The sequence below is a fragment of the Pteronotus mesoamericanus genome, unplaced genomic scaffold, assembly GCF_021234165.1.
Source record: "Pteronotus mesoamericanus isolate MK-2021 breed Mesoamerican mustached bat unplaced genomic scaffold, CSHL_Meso_final scaffold_125, whole genome shotgun sequence".
NCBI lineage: Eukaryota > Metazoa > Chordata > Mammalia > Chiroptera > Mormoopidae > Pteronotus > Pteronotus mesoamericanus.
Window position 1 is genome coordinate 1,763,460 of NW_026555304.1, and position 20,071 is coordinate 1,783,530.

Sequence of the window (20,071 nt, forward strand, 5' to 3'; positions counted from 1 at the left end):
CGTTTCTAAAATCACCATTGCCTGTTCTAACTTCTTTGCTTCCCAGGCATTGTAAACTTTAAAAGCTATGTCCATCTATTGGGAAAGATTCATTCCCGATGCCCCATCTAAATGCTGGAATTTCTTTAGATATATGAGGCACTTTGCCCAATAAAAGTCAAGTTCACCATCTGAACATTTTCTGGTGCCTCTGGGTCAGCGTCAGTGTGCCTTCTATAGGCCTGAGACAACCTCTCCAAAAATTCAGAAGGGTCCTCATTTAGCTTTTGCTCTAGGGCCTGTATCACATTCAGTTTTTTTTTTTTTTTTTTTTTTTTTGCTTGTGAAACCCTTTCTTAAGCCCTTACAATATGCACTTTTTGTAATACTCAGGAGGGCTAGGTCCCTACTGCTTGAGTCCCAGTTTGTCTCTGTCAGAGGAATTGCCCTAGCTGGGTTGGGGGTTCCATAAGGATTCTCTTTGTAGAGGCACTGAGCCCCTTCATTTGCCTTATTTATAACCAACCATCTCTTGTCCACTGTTATCAGGATGTTAAGGAGGATCTGGACATCTGCCCAATTTGGATGATGAGTGGAAAAAATGGAGGCAAAAAAAACACTGTCTTTTTTTCAGGATCTTCCCTATATGAGGGGTTGGAAGTCTTCTAATTCAAAAAGTCTAAAGGGAAAAATTCAGTATGGGCCCAATAGTATCCAGTGAGCTGGCCTTCCTGATTTATTCTGCCTAAAGGATATTGCCTCAAAAGGAACTGCCTTTCTCCAGATAGACATGGTCCCTGTCCAAATTGGGTGCTCCAACTGGTCTTTGAAGGGGAGACACACCCCTCATCATATAGGGGTCAAGCCATTGGCTCTTTGGGCCTTACTCCAGGAGTAGCTAGCAGAGAGGGTGGTGGCAAGGGAGGTCTTCCTGCTATCAACCTGGAATCCCCTGGGTTCAGGGCATTGCTGAGACTCATTTCCTCATTCTCCTTTTTTTTTTTTTCTTGTGTCTTACCATCAGAGAGAGGTCTTGAGGCCTTTTCCCTTCTCTGCACCATCAAGGAGTTTTCTGTCACTAGTGAAACCCTATTATGCAATAACATTAATGCATTGACATAACAGATTTTGTCTCATTTATTCAACATTGACAATGCAATTCTAATTGCATGATGGTGCAGTAATTCATGGAACCATTTAAAGGGCATTTCCCCCCATAGTCTAAAATATACATAGGTCTCACAGTGTTGCAGTAATAAACCAATACATCCTTAGACATTGAGTAATGACTGTACATACTGCAGTCTGCTAGAATTCTACCCATTGGGCTCCCTCCAGGAGCTAACAGAATTGCCTCTTTTGGCATGGATGTACAGGCCAAGACATATGATCAGAACAATCCAAGGAAACTGAGAACATATAAACAAAACTGGCATCCATGACTCCATTATTCCAGAGTTCTCACAAGCAAATCTTTTGCCAACTAATATCAAAAACCATGGTCCATCAAGCTTGGTCAGTGCTCACCTGGACCCCGTTTCACAGCCTCAAAACTTAGATGATCCTTATGTCTTCTTAGAGTTTATCCTATTCTCAGACCCATTTACTTTCCACCTGCCAGGTGTATTTGAGCAGCTGATGCCTCAATTGAATATGCAGATAAATTCTCAGCAACTGGGAAACTGCACAGTCCCACTCTCATTCCTGGGTCTTGGAGAGTTGACCAACCATGAACAGCTAGGGCCACACATTGGGAGCCACTGCTGTTACAGAGCAGCCTCATGGTGTTCTACTGCTTGCTGTCTATCGGCAAAACTCTGGAGTCAGAGTTTAGGTGAAAAAGAAGGAGTTGTTAATTTAAAGTTATACAATTTTGGAATAATGCCAGGTTTCTGCCTCAGAGCCCCACTCCCTTTAAAACACCCAAAGACAAATAACCCAGGCACCCTCTGCCAGGCCAGACCAATTCAGTGATGCACCTTAGATCTTTTATTTCCAACTTAAAAGTACCTTCCTTTGGGAAACACCAGTGGCTGCATCGTGCTCATCCAGGTTGCTTGGCAGATGTCTGATCACAGCTTGGCTCTAGGCATCTCTCATGAGTTTGTGTGTGCCCGGCCAGGCAGGACTGTGCAGCACAACCAGCATTGCCACTGCTTTCTGTGTTGGAGAGAAACTGGAAATGTTCTCTGATCACACAGCCTCCAGGGCCCACCAGCCTATGAACTTGGGATGCCTGCAGCTGACCAGGCTATTGAAGGGAGGGAAAAAAGTGTGTGTTCCCTCCACATTCTGTTTCTGAGCCTCAGCCCAGAAATCCATGTGTGATGGAGCATCTGGTTTTTCAACCAGTGCATGCTAATATCTGCCTTGTTTTCACTCTCCCCTGTGTCTTTGCCCCTCTTCTGGCTACCATTTCGCAGAAGGGACAGAAGTTCCGCAGTAGCTCGCAAGAGCACAAGTCTTTTGGCCTGTGGCAGGGAATCCGGCCCCCACAGCTTGCTCAGGCTCTTTGCAGGCTGTGTCATGAGCTGCTCAGCTGCTGGGGCGATGCAAACTGGTTTGTGCAGCCACATTGTCTTTGTTTACTGTTGCCCCAAGCTGTGGGAAAGCTGTCATGAAATTTTGGTTTAATTACAATGCAGGCATCTTCTGGTGTTTCCTACAACCTCCCTGTCTGTGGAGGGTGGAAGTGCTGGCTCAGGTGGCCACTCCCCAGTGATCTGGTCCAATCTGCCCTGTCAGAGCAATAGCAAACTGTAGCTATCACAATTCCAAATGTAAACATGGCTTACGTGAACTTCTAGGACTAAATCTCTGCTAATGTCCACCTATGTCCAACAATTCTTTCCCCATCATCCTACACCAGGTGATCTTCCTGGTTGCCTTGCTAGTGACTTCTCTTTTTGGCTCAGAGTCATCACATATGGTATTCCCTCTGCCTGCACTTCCTTTTAATCGTCTCTGCATTAACTTTCTACATTTCTATGCAAATGTCTTTCTTTCCTATGAAATCCAGGTTTACTTAGCAGGTTTTCTTCCCTTTTTAAAGGCCTGTATGGTGTTGTATACAGCTGACACTTTACCAACACAGGTTTGAACTATGTGGGTCCACTTATATGTGGATCTTTTTAAAAGAAATACTATAAATGTATTTTCTCTTCCTTGTGATTTTCTTAATATTTTTTCTCTAGCTAACTTATTATAAAAATACAGTATTTAATACATATGACATATAAAATGTATTAATTAACTGTTTCTGTTGATGGTAAGGCTTCCTGCCAACAGTAGGCTGTTAGTTAAAAATAACATATAAGCAGATGTTTGACTGCTTGGGGGTCAACACCTGTGTTATTTAAGGATTAATCAGTTTTCCTTTTGTAATACTCCTCACTTCACTTGAGATTTGCTTGTCATTGTATTTCTTTCCTACAGGATTCAGAGATTTATGAGGGTGGGAACACCGTTGGTTCATGGTTGTATCATCTTAGTACAGTTCCAAGTACAAAGTTTCTTTTTTTCTCTTAATTTTATTTTAATTTATTTTTTCAAATACATTTGTCTCTGCCTCCCCCCCACCACTTTCCCTTGCCCCCTCCCTCCTTCCCTCCCTCAGCTCTTCCCCTTTGGTTTTTTCCATGAGTCCTTGCTATATGTTCCTTGACTTTCCCTTTCCCTTCCTTTTCCCCGCCCTGCTCCCTCCTTCCCTCTTGTCTCTGTTGATTTCTTTTCCATATGATCTCACCTATAAGCAGAACCTAACCAACAATACAAAGATGCAAGGAAAATAAGAGCAGCAACACTGAAAGGAAAAGGAAAAGAAACCAAGTACAAAGTTTCTGATTAAAAATGTTTGTTAAGTGAATGTTATCATGGTACATTTTTTAAATGCTTATGTATATTGATATCAGATTTACTTTTAAATTTTCAAGAATTCATGAATTGTGTGTGGTACCCTAGTGGGGGAAGATGAACTATGATAATTTAAGAATTGGGAAGCCTTTAAATATTTTAGAGTTTTATTTCCTGACAAGGTTGTACAGTTTCTTTCATATGGCAATGCCTCCAGTGTTCTTGAAACAGCCCTCCCCACACACCACCACAGTCTTCACCAAACTGAAGAAACAAAAATGCTGGTCAGAATTGCTTGACATGGGGGCAGAGTAAACCTAGAAGGGAAAGAAGTACTAATAGAAAAAATGGTAAAGAGAAAAGACAAGAATTTGCTTTGCACACAATTTTACTCAGTTTATTTTTTAGATGGAGTAAGAATTTAAGATTAATACTCCTTTTCTCCTTTCACTTCATCCCAAATTCTAAGTGTTTAGCTGTGATCTTGGAGATGGAAATTCAGAAAGTTTTACCGCAATCCAGTGATAATTATCCTTTTAGTTTTTGAAAAGCAGTTGTTTACTATTGCTGTTGCTTTTGCCTAAGAAAAGTTAGTTTCAGTCTCACAGGCATTCTCCAGTTTATTAACAGGTTTTCATACCAGTTGTCATGAAAGATTACTGGTCAGTTTTCTTTGTGGAACCTTTCAATCCATGTTTATTATCCATGATGCATTAGACATGGTTTCTCTGACTGACATTGGTAGTTTTGAGACCAGATTGAGAAGGCAAGATAGTTGTTTTCTTTGAGTTTGTATAACTATATGAGGCTATTCTCCTCCTGCCTGTCCAGTCCCTATTTGCTTTTGCTGCAGAAAAAAAATAATGCAAATCTTGCACTACTGACTATCCTGATCAATGAGTAGGCCCTTGGTTGTCAATTGAACAGAGGAAACACATGGCCAGATTCATGTGTAATATTCATAAGGTTACTGCTCAGAGAAGCATTTAGGGGTTATCTTATCCAGGGAAGAGATGGTAGAACAGTTATGGCCTCTTTCATAATAGCAGTCATTGTCAGGAACACCAGCTGAAGACTTGTTTCTGTGGCAAAAATTAAAAGAAGAATAAAGCCTATGAGCCACCATGGCATGTGCAGGGACCTGAGTATATGTGGATCCACTTTCAGTAGAGAGGGGGTTTTAGTTGTTTTCTTCTAGGACTGAGGACTCGTCTCTGATGAGTCACCTTTACCTTCATCTGATCATATTAAAGTCAAATATTTCCTAAGAAATTTATAGGGATACTGAGATGAGTAAGGACTTTACACCAAAGCTCTTCTTGGGATTAAAGGTACAAAGAATACTTCATTGCTCTTGTGGGGACACAGGGATTAGATTTGTTACCATAGTTCCATTAGCAAGATCCTCAGAGCAATAGAGCCAGCAGATGTCTGTATCTAAGTCTCAAAGCAGGACAATAAATTCTGTGCTTGTCTTTATTTTAAAGCAGCAACTGGAACATTGAAGAGGGAGCTCCTAGGTAAAGTCATGGTGGGGAGGTATCAGTTGGGATTTTATGGCAACTGTGAGAAATGGGGATGCTACAGTCCCATAATGGCCTTTTGGGAATTTTTGATAAATAAGCCTTTGGATTCTAGAGTTTAAGGAGCACAGTGATAAAGTTTGATGAGGGGAATAGCTGTAATTGATCAAGGAGGAGATTGTTATAATAATCATGCTTAAAAGAATCAGAGGCCAGTTTGGCCTCTAAAGGGACAGCTCACCTCTCTGAATGAGTATCTTTGCTGCCTTCCTTCCTTTGGGGGACCTCAACTAGGCTCAGCCACTGTGCATGGCTGTGTTGTTCCCTAGGGTGACTCTGGTTGTGTGTGCATGAATACATCCCACAGAAGGCAATAGTGATGCTTATTCTGGGCTGCAAATGAATATAGATCCTCCTTTCCATTCTTTCAGGTTGTCACATTTGATGAGTTCTAGATATGAACAGTAAAAACAGAAATAAAACACCTATGTCATACCAATATGCAACAGCCAGAGCTGTGAAAGAAAATAAGCCACACAACTAGATCTCTCTTTCTCTTTCTCTCTCAGGTAAAAAAAGCAGAAGTCACATGAATTCAAATTTATAACAAGGCTGTGTGTCCTTCACATTGGTGGCCCAATTGAAAGCTTTGCCATCCTTGGTGCTGCTGCATCACAGTCTGCAAAGTCAGAAGGAGCTGACTGAGGCCATCATGAAGTAGTGCAGGGATATCTGGCACTAAGTTTAGCAGAAATCCAAGTGATTGCTGGGTAGAATCTGTCCACAGGATTCTGGTGTGGCCTCAAGGACAACTGAGGAAGCATGGCAGAGAGCTGTACTGTATTAGAAAAGCCTGTGCATCTTAGTCTTATTTTTGAAAGCTCATGCATTTCATTTTTTTTTAAAGACTGGAAAGATTCCTTTGCAATGGGCCTTCAATTATTTAATTAAAATAAGAACAGTGTGTGAGTGACTGTAACATATAAGAAAGTCTCTCTTCTCTGGGCAAGTTGGACTTGCAGATCCTGTCAGATGTTCCCCTGGAGGATAACTTATCCCCAGGATTACCCTTTCATATACCCCAGGTTCGAACCTTGTATGTTAAAAAGGGGACATGCAAGAATAGGGAGGATTTTTCATAAAAGCACTGAGCACTCAGGCATAAACTACTCATGTTTGTGTGAGTGAGGGAGGGAAGAGGCAGCTCTTGGGGATCAAGGCTGAAGAAGCTATTTTTCAGAATGCAGCAAAGCCATGTGGTGATCCTACCTGAAGCTAATATTAAAGCAGTTCTTTGTTATCTATTTGTCTTATGTTAAGACAAATAAATGTGCCCTTTACCTTTTAAGAAAGGAGGGTAAAAAAGATGCAGGCAAGAAACTACAACCCTCACCTTTCATAAGATCCTGAGTACATGACCTAAATGTTTTACATTTTATTTTCTCAATGTTTAAAGCTAAGTAACTTAATGAATTCTCTATCTACCCCAGTGAGCTCTGTGAAAATTAAAGAGGTCAGATCACAATTCTATCTTCCCCCTACCATAGAGGGTGTTGAAGGCTGCCTCTCATAAGGGAGCATGAGGAGGGTTCTCCTTGGAGACAAGGCTAGCTGTCCTGTTACTGTCTGAGGCCATCATAATTGGGGAGGTGGCCTGGGTTAGACAGTCAAGGGTTCATGACACAGCAGGAAGAAACTGTTTCTTTTCCAGGTTTCTATAGTAGTTTCGCACTATTAACAATGGATGTATTAGTAGAGTGCGTTTTCAGAGTTTTTCATTCTTTCTCATATTTGTGTCTCTTTCAGATTGCACTTTCATTGGATGCTGTTAAAGTGGTTTTTTTTTTTCCCTGTGAGGCCATAACCTTGGGTCCTTTGGTGTCTCCTTTGCTCCTGGGCTCTGCGGTGGGTCCTTCTTTGATGTGGCCTTGGCCTCTACTGAAGACTCAGTTCTCCGCCTTTAGTTCAGATTTTCTGCTGGAGCTCCAATGCCTCACTTATGTATTAGCCTGGAGGCCTTGTAAACCTAAAGGCCAATATTTTCAAAATCCAATGTATTCATGAGTTTGCTTATCAATAACCTGCATGTGCCAGATCCTGTGCTAGAAGTAAAACACCAAGCTCACCATTAACATGTTAAATGATAGGGCAGCTTCAGTATAATTTTGAAGAACATGAGCTTTGGAGAAGGAAAGGCTATGTTTGGTCACTTTGAAGCTGTGCAAACTTAGACAAGTTACAGAACTTCTCAAAATCTCAATCCGTTCACCATTAAAAGGGGTTAATAACATTAGAGCCTTGAAGCCAGTATAAGAATTCAATGTGCATATGAAAGATACATAAACAATGCATGGTGTACAGTTGATAACAATAAATATTAGTGGTTATAAAAATGTATAAAATAAGTGTGGGTACACTTAATTCTACTTTGGTGAATCAGGGGGCAACTTATGGTGCCAGAGGCTTTGCAGTCACTGCTCAGAGATGAGACGCAGGCAGCCAGATGGGGGTGGAAGGACAGTGTTCCATCCTGTTTGTGAAGTGAGCAGTGAAGTGGTCACTGACAAGTGTAGTTTTGAAAGCAAAGAGTTTGTGAGAAATAGGAGAGACGGAGGTAGAGTGGATGCAGACATCCCGTCAGGAAGTATCTCATGTATTAAGCCACAGAAGGAATTGAAGCAAGAAAATGGCAGGATCAGATTTGAATTTTAGAAAGAACACATTGACAAGTGTGTGCAGTAGACTGGGGTTGTGCCAGCTCAAAGCAGCAAGACAAAATAGAAGGCGATTGTAGCAATCCAGGCAAAGTGATAAGAGCCTGGATTAAAGGTGATGGTTTAAAAGATTGATACAAATGGCAGGGATCTGAGTGGAGATGAAGGAGGTAGAATCTACAGGGTTTGGTATCTCAGTGTCAGGACTAAACAAGAAAAAGAATCTGGATGCCTGCCAAACTTCATCTATGGGCAAGTAGATGGATGGGAACACCATTTACTGAGCAGAAGGTAGAAGAGAAAAATGTTTTGAAAATAGGTTCATTTTGTCATGAACAAATTTTCTGTTAGATTTATTGAAGCAGTACTCTCTCAAATCTGTGAGATGAATCAAGACAGGAATCATGACAAAAAGGACCATTTATTTAAGTTCCTATGAAATCATAACTAGAAAGAAGGTACAACTTAGGCCTCTTTTATTCTCCTTTATTTTGAGTCACAAATTTTGGAGACTGTGACCATTTTTACTCTCAAATGAAAATGCCTATTTCCAGAGTGTTCCTTATTGTGTGTCTTACCTTGAGATCTTACTGTCATCACTGAGGATGTTTCACAGTAGCCCTGGGTGAATCCTATAAAAACCCTCAGTGTGAAATATGAAATACTTCTAGGGATCATCAATATTTATCAGCTATTTTGGTGAGAACCTTCTCTTCAGTGTCATACAACAGACATAAAAAACAGTCTGCTAATTATAGTGAATTGCCTGAGCAGGGCTATTTTTGTCTTAAACAGTACTACCCTTGCCTAAATGAGCCTGGCTGTTCCATCCTGAAAAATCAGTATTATCTTTTACCCTGGCCCTTTCCTGCTTTCTTTGAGTAAACTAATTATCTAACCAAGGGTGTTCAAAATTTTGGCATCTCTGGGCTACACTGGAAGAAGAAGAGTTGTTTTTTGGCCACATATTAACTAAATAAACACTAATGAAAACTGATGAGCAAAAAAAAAGGCTTTAAGTAAATTTACAATTTTGTGTCGGGCCACATTCATAGCCATTCTGGGCCGCAGGTTGGACTCCCCTGAACACTATTTACTGGAATCCTCACTTTAAAACTTCACATATATGTAATTACTTTTAGAGATAACAAAGTGAAATAGAATTTTTGCAGGTACTTTTATTTATGATTATTTCAATATTTCCATTAGGTAAAGGTTAAAAAATTGAAGTATTAACAATATTACTTTTTAAAAAGATTTCCTTTATTGATTTTTAGAGTGAAGGGAAGGGAGGTAGAAAGAGAGGGAGAGAAACAACAGTGTGTGCTTGCCTACCATGCACCCCCGACCAGAGACCTGGCCTGCAACACAGGCATGTGCCCTGACTGGGAATTGAACCAGTGACCCTTTAGTTCACAGGGTGGTCCTCAATCCACTGAGCCACACCAGCCAGGACTCAATATTACTTTTATATCACATACTTGTTAAGGCTATTCTTAAAGGTAGAACTTCAGTTTCTAAGTCAGGGTTGCTCCAGGAGAACTGAACACACTGTGATAGAAATTTGCAAATATTAACTTACAATCATGAGGTGTTATTATTAGATCCATTCTACCTGTAAGGAGGATTGAGGCTTAGAGAGGTAAGGCAATATTTTCTAGGTGGTACCATAATAAATTGTAAAACTAATTCATACCCAGACATAATTGATTTTAGACCTTGAGCTATGTTATAATACCTCTGTAGGTTGGCCTGATCTGTTGTTCTATGACCAAGGTCACTGCATTTGACTGTACAGCAGTGTCTGGCTCTTGGTTTCAGCCCAAGGTCTCCTTGCTGTGCTTACCTAGTCTTGGACCATGGCAAGAGGCAATGTCATCAGGGAATATATCTTAACTTGGAACATCCAGCAAGAACACTTTTTCTACTTGGTTTGTTGGAGTGGTGCATTTTCTATTGCATTTAGAGATGCCATATGTGCTGGTGGTGAGCCTCCAGGATTGCACACTTACATTGACACCTTGGGATAATTACTCTGCTGCCTCAGCTAACCTACCTGTATCATGGGCCTGGGGTGCAGCCAAAGTTTAAGAGGGAGAAACTTTGGAAGTTAGTTTGTAACTTTGTAGCTATTTCAGGGCTAAGTGTGGGGAGAAGCTATTTTCACTGGAAATAGTGTTGTCTCATTACTATATCCAGGTAGATCTTAGTATCTAGGTTTGAAATTGTGTATTTATTTATAAAGAAACTTCAGCGATCTTGGAAAATGTGATTAGTTACAAACTTCCTTATGGAAAACAAGACTGTAACATTTCTTCAGCAGTTAAAATATTGGGTTACTGGGAACTTTCCTCATGCTGACATTTCATGTTTCTGGTGGAATTCAATCAGTGCCTGAGATGATACCTGGAAAGTCCATAAAACTTCAAAGATCCACAAACAAGTCAACTTCCCCACTTCAAATACCTCAATGTACTCTTGCACTTCAGCTTTTGCATATGTTTGCTTAAAATTAAAACTCAACCCTGTATTAGGGGTTTGAAGCCATGTGAGTATGTGAGTTGAGGAATTCTGAGCTTCTAATGGGATGTGGAATTATTGAGTTTCTAGGTTGCCTAGGAAAGGTTGACTTCCTCATCTTGTACTTCTTTTTGATCTGGGTAACACCAACTAAAGAGTTCCTTTGGGCAGAGAGTTACTTAAGTGTCTTCAAATGATGAGTATGATGATGGGTGTGACTATTTGACATTAAGAAAAGTCAGGGAACTCAGTAGCTCACCTGGTTGTCTTGTGTATGTGCATTAGTCTGGTAAACTTAATGCCTCTGGAAGAAATGGAAAATACTACCCACACGTGTGTTATGATTGCAGTGAAAATCATCACTTGGGTACACTGACTTGGGTGCATTAAAGGTTTTATTTGCTATGTCAGCATGTTCATTGTAGGTGTGCAGAGCATAATGCATGTCTCATTTTCAGATGAAGACCAATTTAACTTTAAACATTTCTCCCTAATTCTTGGAGCTATAGAAAACTGTCAGACTTCAATTCTTGTTAAATTGCTCCATTTCTACTGTCTTTACTTAGAAAATACACTAGTCTTGTGTCCAACGCACAAAATTGAGACCCAAAAGGAAAAATAAATTCCTCGTGAGGTCACCTCTATAGTCTGAACACTATCTGGTAGACTTTTTTCTGGAGCCACTAAAATGGCAAAGATCTTGGATATCAGCCCAGCTGTTGGGGAGAAAAGAAGAGGCAGGAGAATAGCCAGGAATGATGTCTCATATGAATTGTTGGCATGAGCAGGCAAACAGGAAATGGAATGGTGCTGCATTGATTATAGCTACTTATATGGGATCAGAAGAAAGCATATAACATGTGTGTATGTGTTGGGGGACTAATAAAAATTATTTGGAGAAAAATAAAGTGCTTGCTCATTTCTTTTTGAGTATTTAGTCAAAAAGAGCATCAGAAAATCCAAGAATATAGCTGTTTGCTTTTTGTCACAAAAAGTCAAACAAGTTTTAGGAATATTAAAAGCAGGAGCAGAGTTGAGATGGTTGTCAGCTGTATTTGGTAAGAGATCTGGGTGTGAGTCTGTGCCTGGAAATTCTAGCTCATTTCTTGCTGCTCAACACCTCAGTCAGCATTTCTAGCCAGCAGTCTGTCTGGTCATTGACCTTCACAGAAATGTCTGCGTAGATAGGAAAATTTCAACACCTCTCTAGTGAGGTCCAGGATGAGGGGACCACTTTTTCTTCAGTTTTGTTCTTTCAAATCGACTTGTATGAATGACATGAAGAAGTCCAGCAATTCCTCTTTCCTGACTTTGGGAGCTCAAGACTTGTTTTCCAATAGGGCTTTTTTGAGGCATTTGAGAATATTGAGAACATATCGTCATGTTTATTTTATTTTATATTTTCCTAAAAAGTAATTTGATACCTTTGTATTTCTCTATGGATAAAATCATGGGAAGTTATTTTATCTTGCCTGACAGATGATATTGTTAACCCTCACAGTATGCCGTGTGTTTCAGGAACACATTACACATAGCACACAGCTTTGGACATTCTGTAGTCTCTTAAAAGATGGGTGCGAGCTGCATGCTGTAAGCATCAAAACATCTCTGTTCTCCCAAGAGTGGTTGATATTGGGTTACTGCCTGTTAGTTTGATTGATATAGTTTAAATGCTTACTTTAAATAAAAATACACATAAAACAGAGCCCATTTCGGATCACCTTTGATCTGTAAGTGGTACCAACACAATAGATTTTACTGGGAACTCACACTTTGTCAAGTTGGTTGGCTTTTCACACATTTTTAGAAAAAACAAATATTTTGTTCATCTTTTGAGATTGAAAGTAAGTTTCATAAAGGTGCTTTGATGTAAAATTTTAAAGCTTTTTTTGGGCTTACTAAAACCTTCCATACCTGCAGGACTTTTCTGTGGCTATTTTAGCTGAATACCTAATCAAAGCTGATGTCCACTGGAGACGACTAATGAACCCCGAAGCAAAACTCTGTAAACACTTCTATGATCAGGGTAAAGTCTTTATTTAAGTTAGATTTTGTACATTCCAGGAGTCAGAAATTGAAAGGGTTGGCTGAGTCTATATTTCTAATTTTTCCTTGCTGAGAACTCCCATAAAAATTTATATCTTTGAAGATGAAAAAAAAACAACAATAATTTCCAGGTCTGGGTTATGTTATGGATATGTTTCTGAGAAAACAAGAATTGCTCTGTTCATACTTGGGAGAATTAGGATGATAAGAGCTTATTCAAAACTTATATGTTACATAGATATTTAAAAAATATAGACATCTAAAAACTTTACATATACAGAGCTAAGTTATATGTACAATGCTAAAAGTATTCATACACTCATTTGCATACCTATATCTATATAAGTATGTATATATCTATATATTTTTATGTATCTATATCTATATCAATATCATCTATATCTATCTATATCTATATCATCTATATCTATATATCTATATTATCTATCTATATCATCAATATATATCTGAAAGAGGTGGTCTTTTGTTAGAAAAATACCTTGTTTGGTCATTGTAGGAGACCCAGTTGAGATCCAGGGCAGTCTTCAGAGAGAGAGAACACAAAACCGTGTACAAGGCTGAAGAAGTGTTGAAAGAACTGAGCACATTTCTAGGATTAAGTTGGCCTAATGTGCAAATATGTAAGTAGTTTGCATTGCCCTGATGTCAAGTATTTTGTGTGTTCAAGCCTTCAGTAATGTTGGCTTTTTACATGGTGGAAGTCACGTAAACAGGGCTTATCTCATGGAGACTTGTAACCCCAAGTGCAAAGGAAAAGATATTTCTTACCAAAACTGGAAGTTAAGCATCACCTTGTGGATCATGTGTCTGTCTTGCTACTTTGATATCTGTAGGAATTTTCATGTGCAGGATAAAAAGGACTACATTCCATGAAAATGAATTTTATTGTGAAAGTTCTTAAGTTCACAAATGTAGTCACATGCATATTTCTCAAGGATATTTATAATGCAGTTGTACATCTGTGTTGTTAGCTTAATTTTGTTTTTTTTGCTATTATAAGAAGTTTTAAAAAGAAGGGAGCTAGTAGTTTTTATTTCAAACTGGTTTTAGGTATCAGTTCAGGTTTTTATTACCAGTATATTTCATTCTATTTCTTTAAATTATATTTTACTGATTATGCTACTGTTGTCCTGATTTTCCACCTTTGCCCCACCTCCACTGAGCATCCCCCTACTCCATCTGGCAATCTTTCCACCATTATTTGTGTCCATGGGTCATGTGTATAAGTTCTTTGGCTACTCAATTATCTTATACATCTCAATGGCTATTCTGTAACTACCTATTTGTACTTCTTGATCCCCTCACCTCTTCACCCATTCTCCCTCTCCCCCTCCCATCTAGCAACCGTCTGGTAACTAACTCTTTTTTCTTGCTGCTTTTAAGAGTCTCTCTTTATCTTTAGCCTTTGACCATTTAATTATGATGTGTCTTTGAGTGGGCTTCTTTGCATCTATGAAAGTTGGGAATCTCCATGCTTCTTGGACTTGCACATTTATTTCCTTCACCAAATTAGGAAAGTTTTTTTTCACTATTTTTTCAAGTAGATTTCCAATTTCTTGCTCTTTCTCTTCTCCTTCTGGCACCCCTATGAGGCGAACGTTAGACTTCTTGAAGTTGTCCCAAAAGCAATTCATACTATCCTTGTTTTTTTGACTCTTTTCTTCTTTTTGTCCTTTTTTTTGTTTTTTGCTTCCTTATGTTCCAAGTCATTGATTTGATTCTTGGCTTCATCCACTCTATCATAGTTTCCCTGTAAATTGTTCTTTGTTTCAACTAGTATATCCTTTGTTTCTGACTGGCTCTTTTTTTATGCTGTTGATGTCCTCACTAAATTCCTTGAGCATCCTTATAAATACTGTTTTGAACTCTGCATCTGATAGATTGCTTATCTCCATTTTGTTTAGCTCTTTTGCTGGAGTTTTGATCTGTTTTATTATTTGCGCCATATTTCTTTGTCTCCTCATTTTGACAGGCTACCTGTGTTTGTTTCTATGTATTAGAAACATAGCTGCTTTGACTCCATGTCTTGGCAGTATGGTTTAATGTAGTAGGGTCCTGTAGGGTCCAGTGTCACAGCTTCACTTGTCACCCAAACTCGGTACTTGAAGTGTACCTGTAGAGGGAAGATTGTGACACTGGTGGAAAATGCCATTATGACCCTGGCAGAGACAATAAGGGCTCTCTTTTGCTTCCACCAAAAGCAATGCCCCGTTCTGTAGAATGCCTCCCCCTTAAATTAAGTATAAAAGCACCATGGGATTGTGATTCAGGGCCCACACTTTGCGAGGTCACGCCACTGAGTCTGCATGCATTAATAAAGTTTACCTTCCCTTTGCTACTCCTTGTGTCGACTGAGTCCTTTCCTGATCTGCCACAACATATGGTTCCCTGACCGGGAAATGACCCATTCACACAGGCAAATTGCCTCTGGTGGGAGGGGTTGGGGAACAGCAGCTGCCTTGGGGAAGTCCAGTGGCAAACAGGGAGGCACCACCTGACACAATTACTGGGACCCACTTCATGCTGAGGTTTCCCTGGACAGAGCTCAGAACCTCAACCCCGACCCTAGACTGTGAGGAGAACAAATGGAACCTGGAAGCCACGTGGCATCAGGATCAGGTGAGTTTTCCCTGGGAAAGCCCTCCCTAGTCAGGTCCATCCCCCACCCTCCCCAGACAGAAGGGGAGACTGATCACCTCCCAGAACCAGGAGGTCCACCAGGTAGGTAAGTCTTTCCTGGGAAAGGAAAGGTAGGACTCTATAGACTCTGAGTGAGTGAGTGAGCAAGTGTGGGGTCCTGACTGCTGGCAGCCAGGAACCCAGTCTGTGACTCCATGGTGAATAACCACGGAGTCTGAGGGGGCCCAAATCTATGATACCTAGGCACTGTCATAAGGCACAATGTCTGATTAACCCAGACTCTACATGGGCAACCTTAGCTAAGACGGGCCTAAGTTTCTCTCAAGAGAAAGAGGCCAAGTGGGCACCTAATTGGTCTCTGACTGGAGGCACCATGACCCTTTGTGCCTTAAGGGGGGAACATGGGAGGTGGAAAGTCTACCCCCACAGTCCTAGACTGCATGGTTTGGAACTTTAACAAATTCAAGGCAGACTATGGTGTTTCTCCCCTCATGGATCAAGGTACACTGACTACACTCTGTGAGTTAGAATGGCCCACCTTCAGTGTAGGATGGCCCACAGAAGGAACATTAGACTTAGGTATTATCAGCGCTGCCCACATCAGAGTCACAGGAAGGCCAGTGCACTCAGATCAGTTCCAATATACAGACCGGTGGCAGGACTTGGCCCAGCATATGCCAGCATGGCTACAAGGGTGTGCAGGAGCCCAACAGGAAAGAAAAGGAACAAAGGAGAATGGGAATCGAGTTTGTTCAATGTCAACCCTCAAATGCAGGAAGCCATGCATCCTAGTCACTCAACCTGCTAGCACATGATAACACCCCATCTACCAGGGAACCCCCGATGAAGAGCAACTGATGCCCATCTGCCCACTCCCTTATGCCTCAGGTGCAGGAGGACCTGAGGTTGGCCCAGGAACGCCTCCTCCATTAGTCTCCTCACTGACTGCTTCTGAGGGACAAGACAGCCTGGGGAGCCCTTTCTCTGGAAGGCTGCATTTGATGAAGCCTGTCCTTCAGATGCCCCTCAGGGAAGCTCAGGACCCACCCCAGATAGGCCCTGATGGGACAGTCTAGCCCGGATGGCTGATCATGTACTACCAACTGTTCACCACAACTGACCTACTCAACTGGAAGCACTGTACCCCATCATATTTGGAGAAGCCCCAAGCTCTCATCAATCTCATGGATTCCATCATGCAAACCCATAAGCCCACTTGGTACAACTGCTGCCAGCTCCTCCTCACCCTGTTTAATACGGAGGAGCAACAACGATTTCTGTAAGCTCGGAAATACCTACAGAATACCACCCCAGTTGGGACACTAGACCCAGAGGCCTGGGCATGGGGAGCAGCTCCAGAAACCCAGCCGGAGTGGGACCATAATACTGAAGAAGGGCTAGCAGCCCTCCAGAGGTACTGAGGGGCCCTGTTGTGAGGTGTTCAAGAAGGGGCCTGGAGGCCCACAAATATGTCTAAAACTGCAACCATAATTCAGAAGCCAGATGAATGTCTGGGGGATTTCTATGAATGCCTTTGCGAAGCATACTGCATCTACACTCCATTTGACCTGGAGAGCCTTGACAACCAGCACATGGTGAACACCATCTTTGTCACCCAGGCTACCACGGATAGACGGAAAAAACTGCAAAAACTGGAGGGCTTTGCTGGGATGAACATCAGCCAACTGCTAGAGTTTGCAAAAAAGGTATATAATATCAAAGAGGAGACAGCCAATCGGGAGGCAAGAAAGTGAATGAAAGAGAAGGCCACACTCCTGGTGGTGGCACTAGGACAGCCTCCCTCATCCAACAGGGAGGGACCACTGCACACAAGTGGAGGAAGGAAGGGCCCTGGACCGATTGACCAGGATCAGTGCATCTACTGCAAGGAAGAAGGACACTGGAAAAGGAAATGCCCAAACTGGAAGGAACAAGACAGACAGGCCTGACCAGTTCACCGCAGATCCCCAACTACCGACAGTTTTAGGCCTGGCAGGATTGGATTCCGACTAGGGAGGACCAGGCTCCCTTGAACTAGGCCCCTGAGAGCCATGGTCCATGTCCAGATAGGGGGCCACACAATTCCATTCATGGTAGACACAGAGGCTGAACACTAGGTTGTTACCACACCAGTTGCACCCCTCTCAGGGAAAACAACCTCGATAATAGGGACATTGGGGCAGCCTAGCACTCAGAGGTCCTTTTGCCAAGCCCAGACCTGCCAAATAGGGACGACCACATCACCCACGAGTTCCTCTACTTACCTGAATGCCCAATGCCCCTCCTTAGACTTTATAAAATTAGCACAAAATCAATCCTTCTTGGAGGAAATATGTCATACACACATAAAAATAGAGAAAATGATTTTAAAATTTCAACTTACACTGGATCTATAAAGAATTCTCTGTAAATGTAATTATATAACATTTAATTACAAAGTTTAAAAATAAATTATATTTACTGGTTTCTGCAGTACAGGGAGAAGATGGCATGTAGGTATCAAATCATGGTTCTATGTAGAAGGCTTCTGAATGAATTATATTTTAGGTAAATGCCAGATTAAGGAGGTTCCTCACCTGTGTTACTTGGTAAGGTTTAAAAAAATAGCTTAAAGTCAACTATATGTAATGAACTACTGAATGGGTTGATCATTTTGATGGTTGCTTAAGTAAATACAAACAAAAGAAAATGCTTTGATTATTAAATAATTGAATTTACAAAGGGCTCAATGAATAATTCAGACATTTTCCTCAAGGTTACAACTATTTTGAAAGGCATCCAGTAGACACTCAATTGGTTCTGTTGACCTGATGGCCCATTTTTTTGCACTGATTCACGTTGTTGTGATGGCTCTCTATGTGGGAAAGTTTTCCTGACTAAAGATTCTGTCTTCAAAGATCAGTGGTAGGGCTTGCTCACTGCATTTTCTTTAAAGCTCCCTAGGAGAACCAAATATGCAGCCATGGATTGAAAGCCACTATTGCACTGCATTTATTGGTGTTTTTTTTTTTCTTTAAATCTGTTTCTCCAACTCAGCAGTCAGCTTTTTGGAGACAAAGACATTGTCCATGACTGTTTTCCATATCCATAGTAGAGAGCCTGGTTATAGTGAGCAGTTGGTAAGTGTTGGATGAATGAGTTCATGTGCTAAGTCTTCTAAGATGTTCACATCAACTGTCAAAACTATACAACTTCAAGTAAAATTGCTCAGAAATTGTTATTTTTAAATTTTTGACCTATGAAAAGTAGAAACAGCCTTAACTCAACAAATCATGAAGACAAGAAATATCTTGTCAAAGGTCCCAAACTGTGGAGTCAGAAGGAGCAAAGAAGTGGGCTCTAAATTTAGCACTCAAGGGGATGAGGTTCCAAAGATTCTGGAAGAGTCATCATCATCCAGAACCAGGGACCAGGTAAGACACAGAGAGGACCAGGAAGCCATGTCTGTAGCTCACAGAGGAGATGATGACTTGAGGACTCAGGTTTAAAGGAACTGAGGTCCCCTCAAATCTAATGAATGCCCAAGAACAACTCAGACAAGAAGCTTGAAGATGTTTTATTGTTTTTTAGCTTCTAACGCAAATAAATGTAGATTAGAACATTACCAAGGCATAGACGCCTACCACATTGAACTGGGGAAACAACAATTTATCTAGGATTACAAACTTTAAAATAGGCAAGATTTTTTGTTTGTTTTGCTTTTACATATTTGAGCTATATTGAGGCCTAGAGAGATTTACATTACTTACTTAAGCTAAATGGTTAAGATGTGGCCTGGCTGGCATTTGATGAGTGATGTATAATGAAAATGCAAAACAAATGCCAGCTCTGTGGCTTCACAATGTCTCCTTATAGCATGAAGGGGACAACGGAGGTACTCCCAGGGTCCCTCTCCTTGCCTCACTACTCACAAACTCACATTTTCAAGAATTCTCTGAGACAAAGATGTGAACATGAGCTTATCAGCTTGGAAACCACTTCTTTTAATAAAAACTGTATTAACATATTGGCTCAGTTATGGCTCCCCCCCCCCCACCTAAGGGTATTAAAAAAAATCCTTATAGTTGGCAGTAGGTTTGTTCTTAGAAAGTTCTCAACCTTTAGCAAATACTTTAGAATGTAAGTGAAAGATAAAGAGGGTGTATGATTTCTTGTGAAAATTAAAGTGAATATGCTTTCTTGCTTTGTGCAGAAAGAGCCTGAAATTACAGATCATAGGATTCATTCTGTGCCCTTCGATATGTCTCATATTTCATAACACAGAGTATCTCTTCTCCCTTTTAGTTGGTTTTAAACTGTTAAATTTTTCCTTATCCTGTCCTGTATATTTTATGTTTAGTCTTCCTAGTATCTTTGGGACAGTTGGAAGTTTTATACAACTGAGTTTTTTTACTTTTTAGATATTTCTTCCTTTAAAATCCATGCTAGCCAAAGACTCAGCTTTATTTTTTTTAATTCAATATATTTTTTATTGTATTTTTCCATTACCATTTAAACCCCTTGTATCCCTCCCCCTACACAATCACAACACTGTTTTCTATGCCTATGAGTCCTTTTTCCTTTTCGCTCCATTCCTTTACCCCTTAATCACTCCCCAGAGCTGTCAGTCTGTTCTCTATCTATGAGTCTGTCTCTACTTTGCTTCTTAGTACAGTTTGTTCATTAAATTCCACATATAAGTGAAATCATATGGTATTTTTCCTTCTATGACTGACTTATTTCATATAGCATAACGTTCTCCAGGTCCATCCACTGCCAGGATCATACTCAATGGGC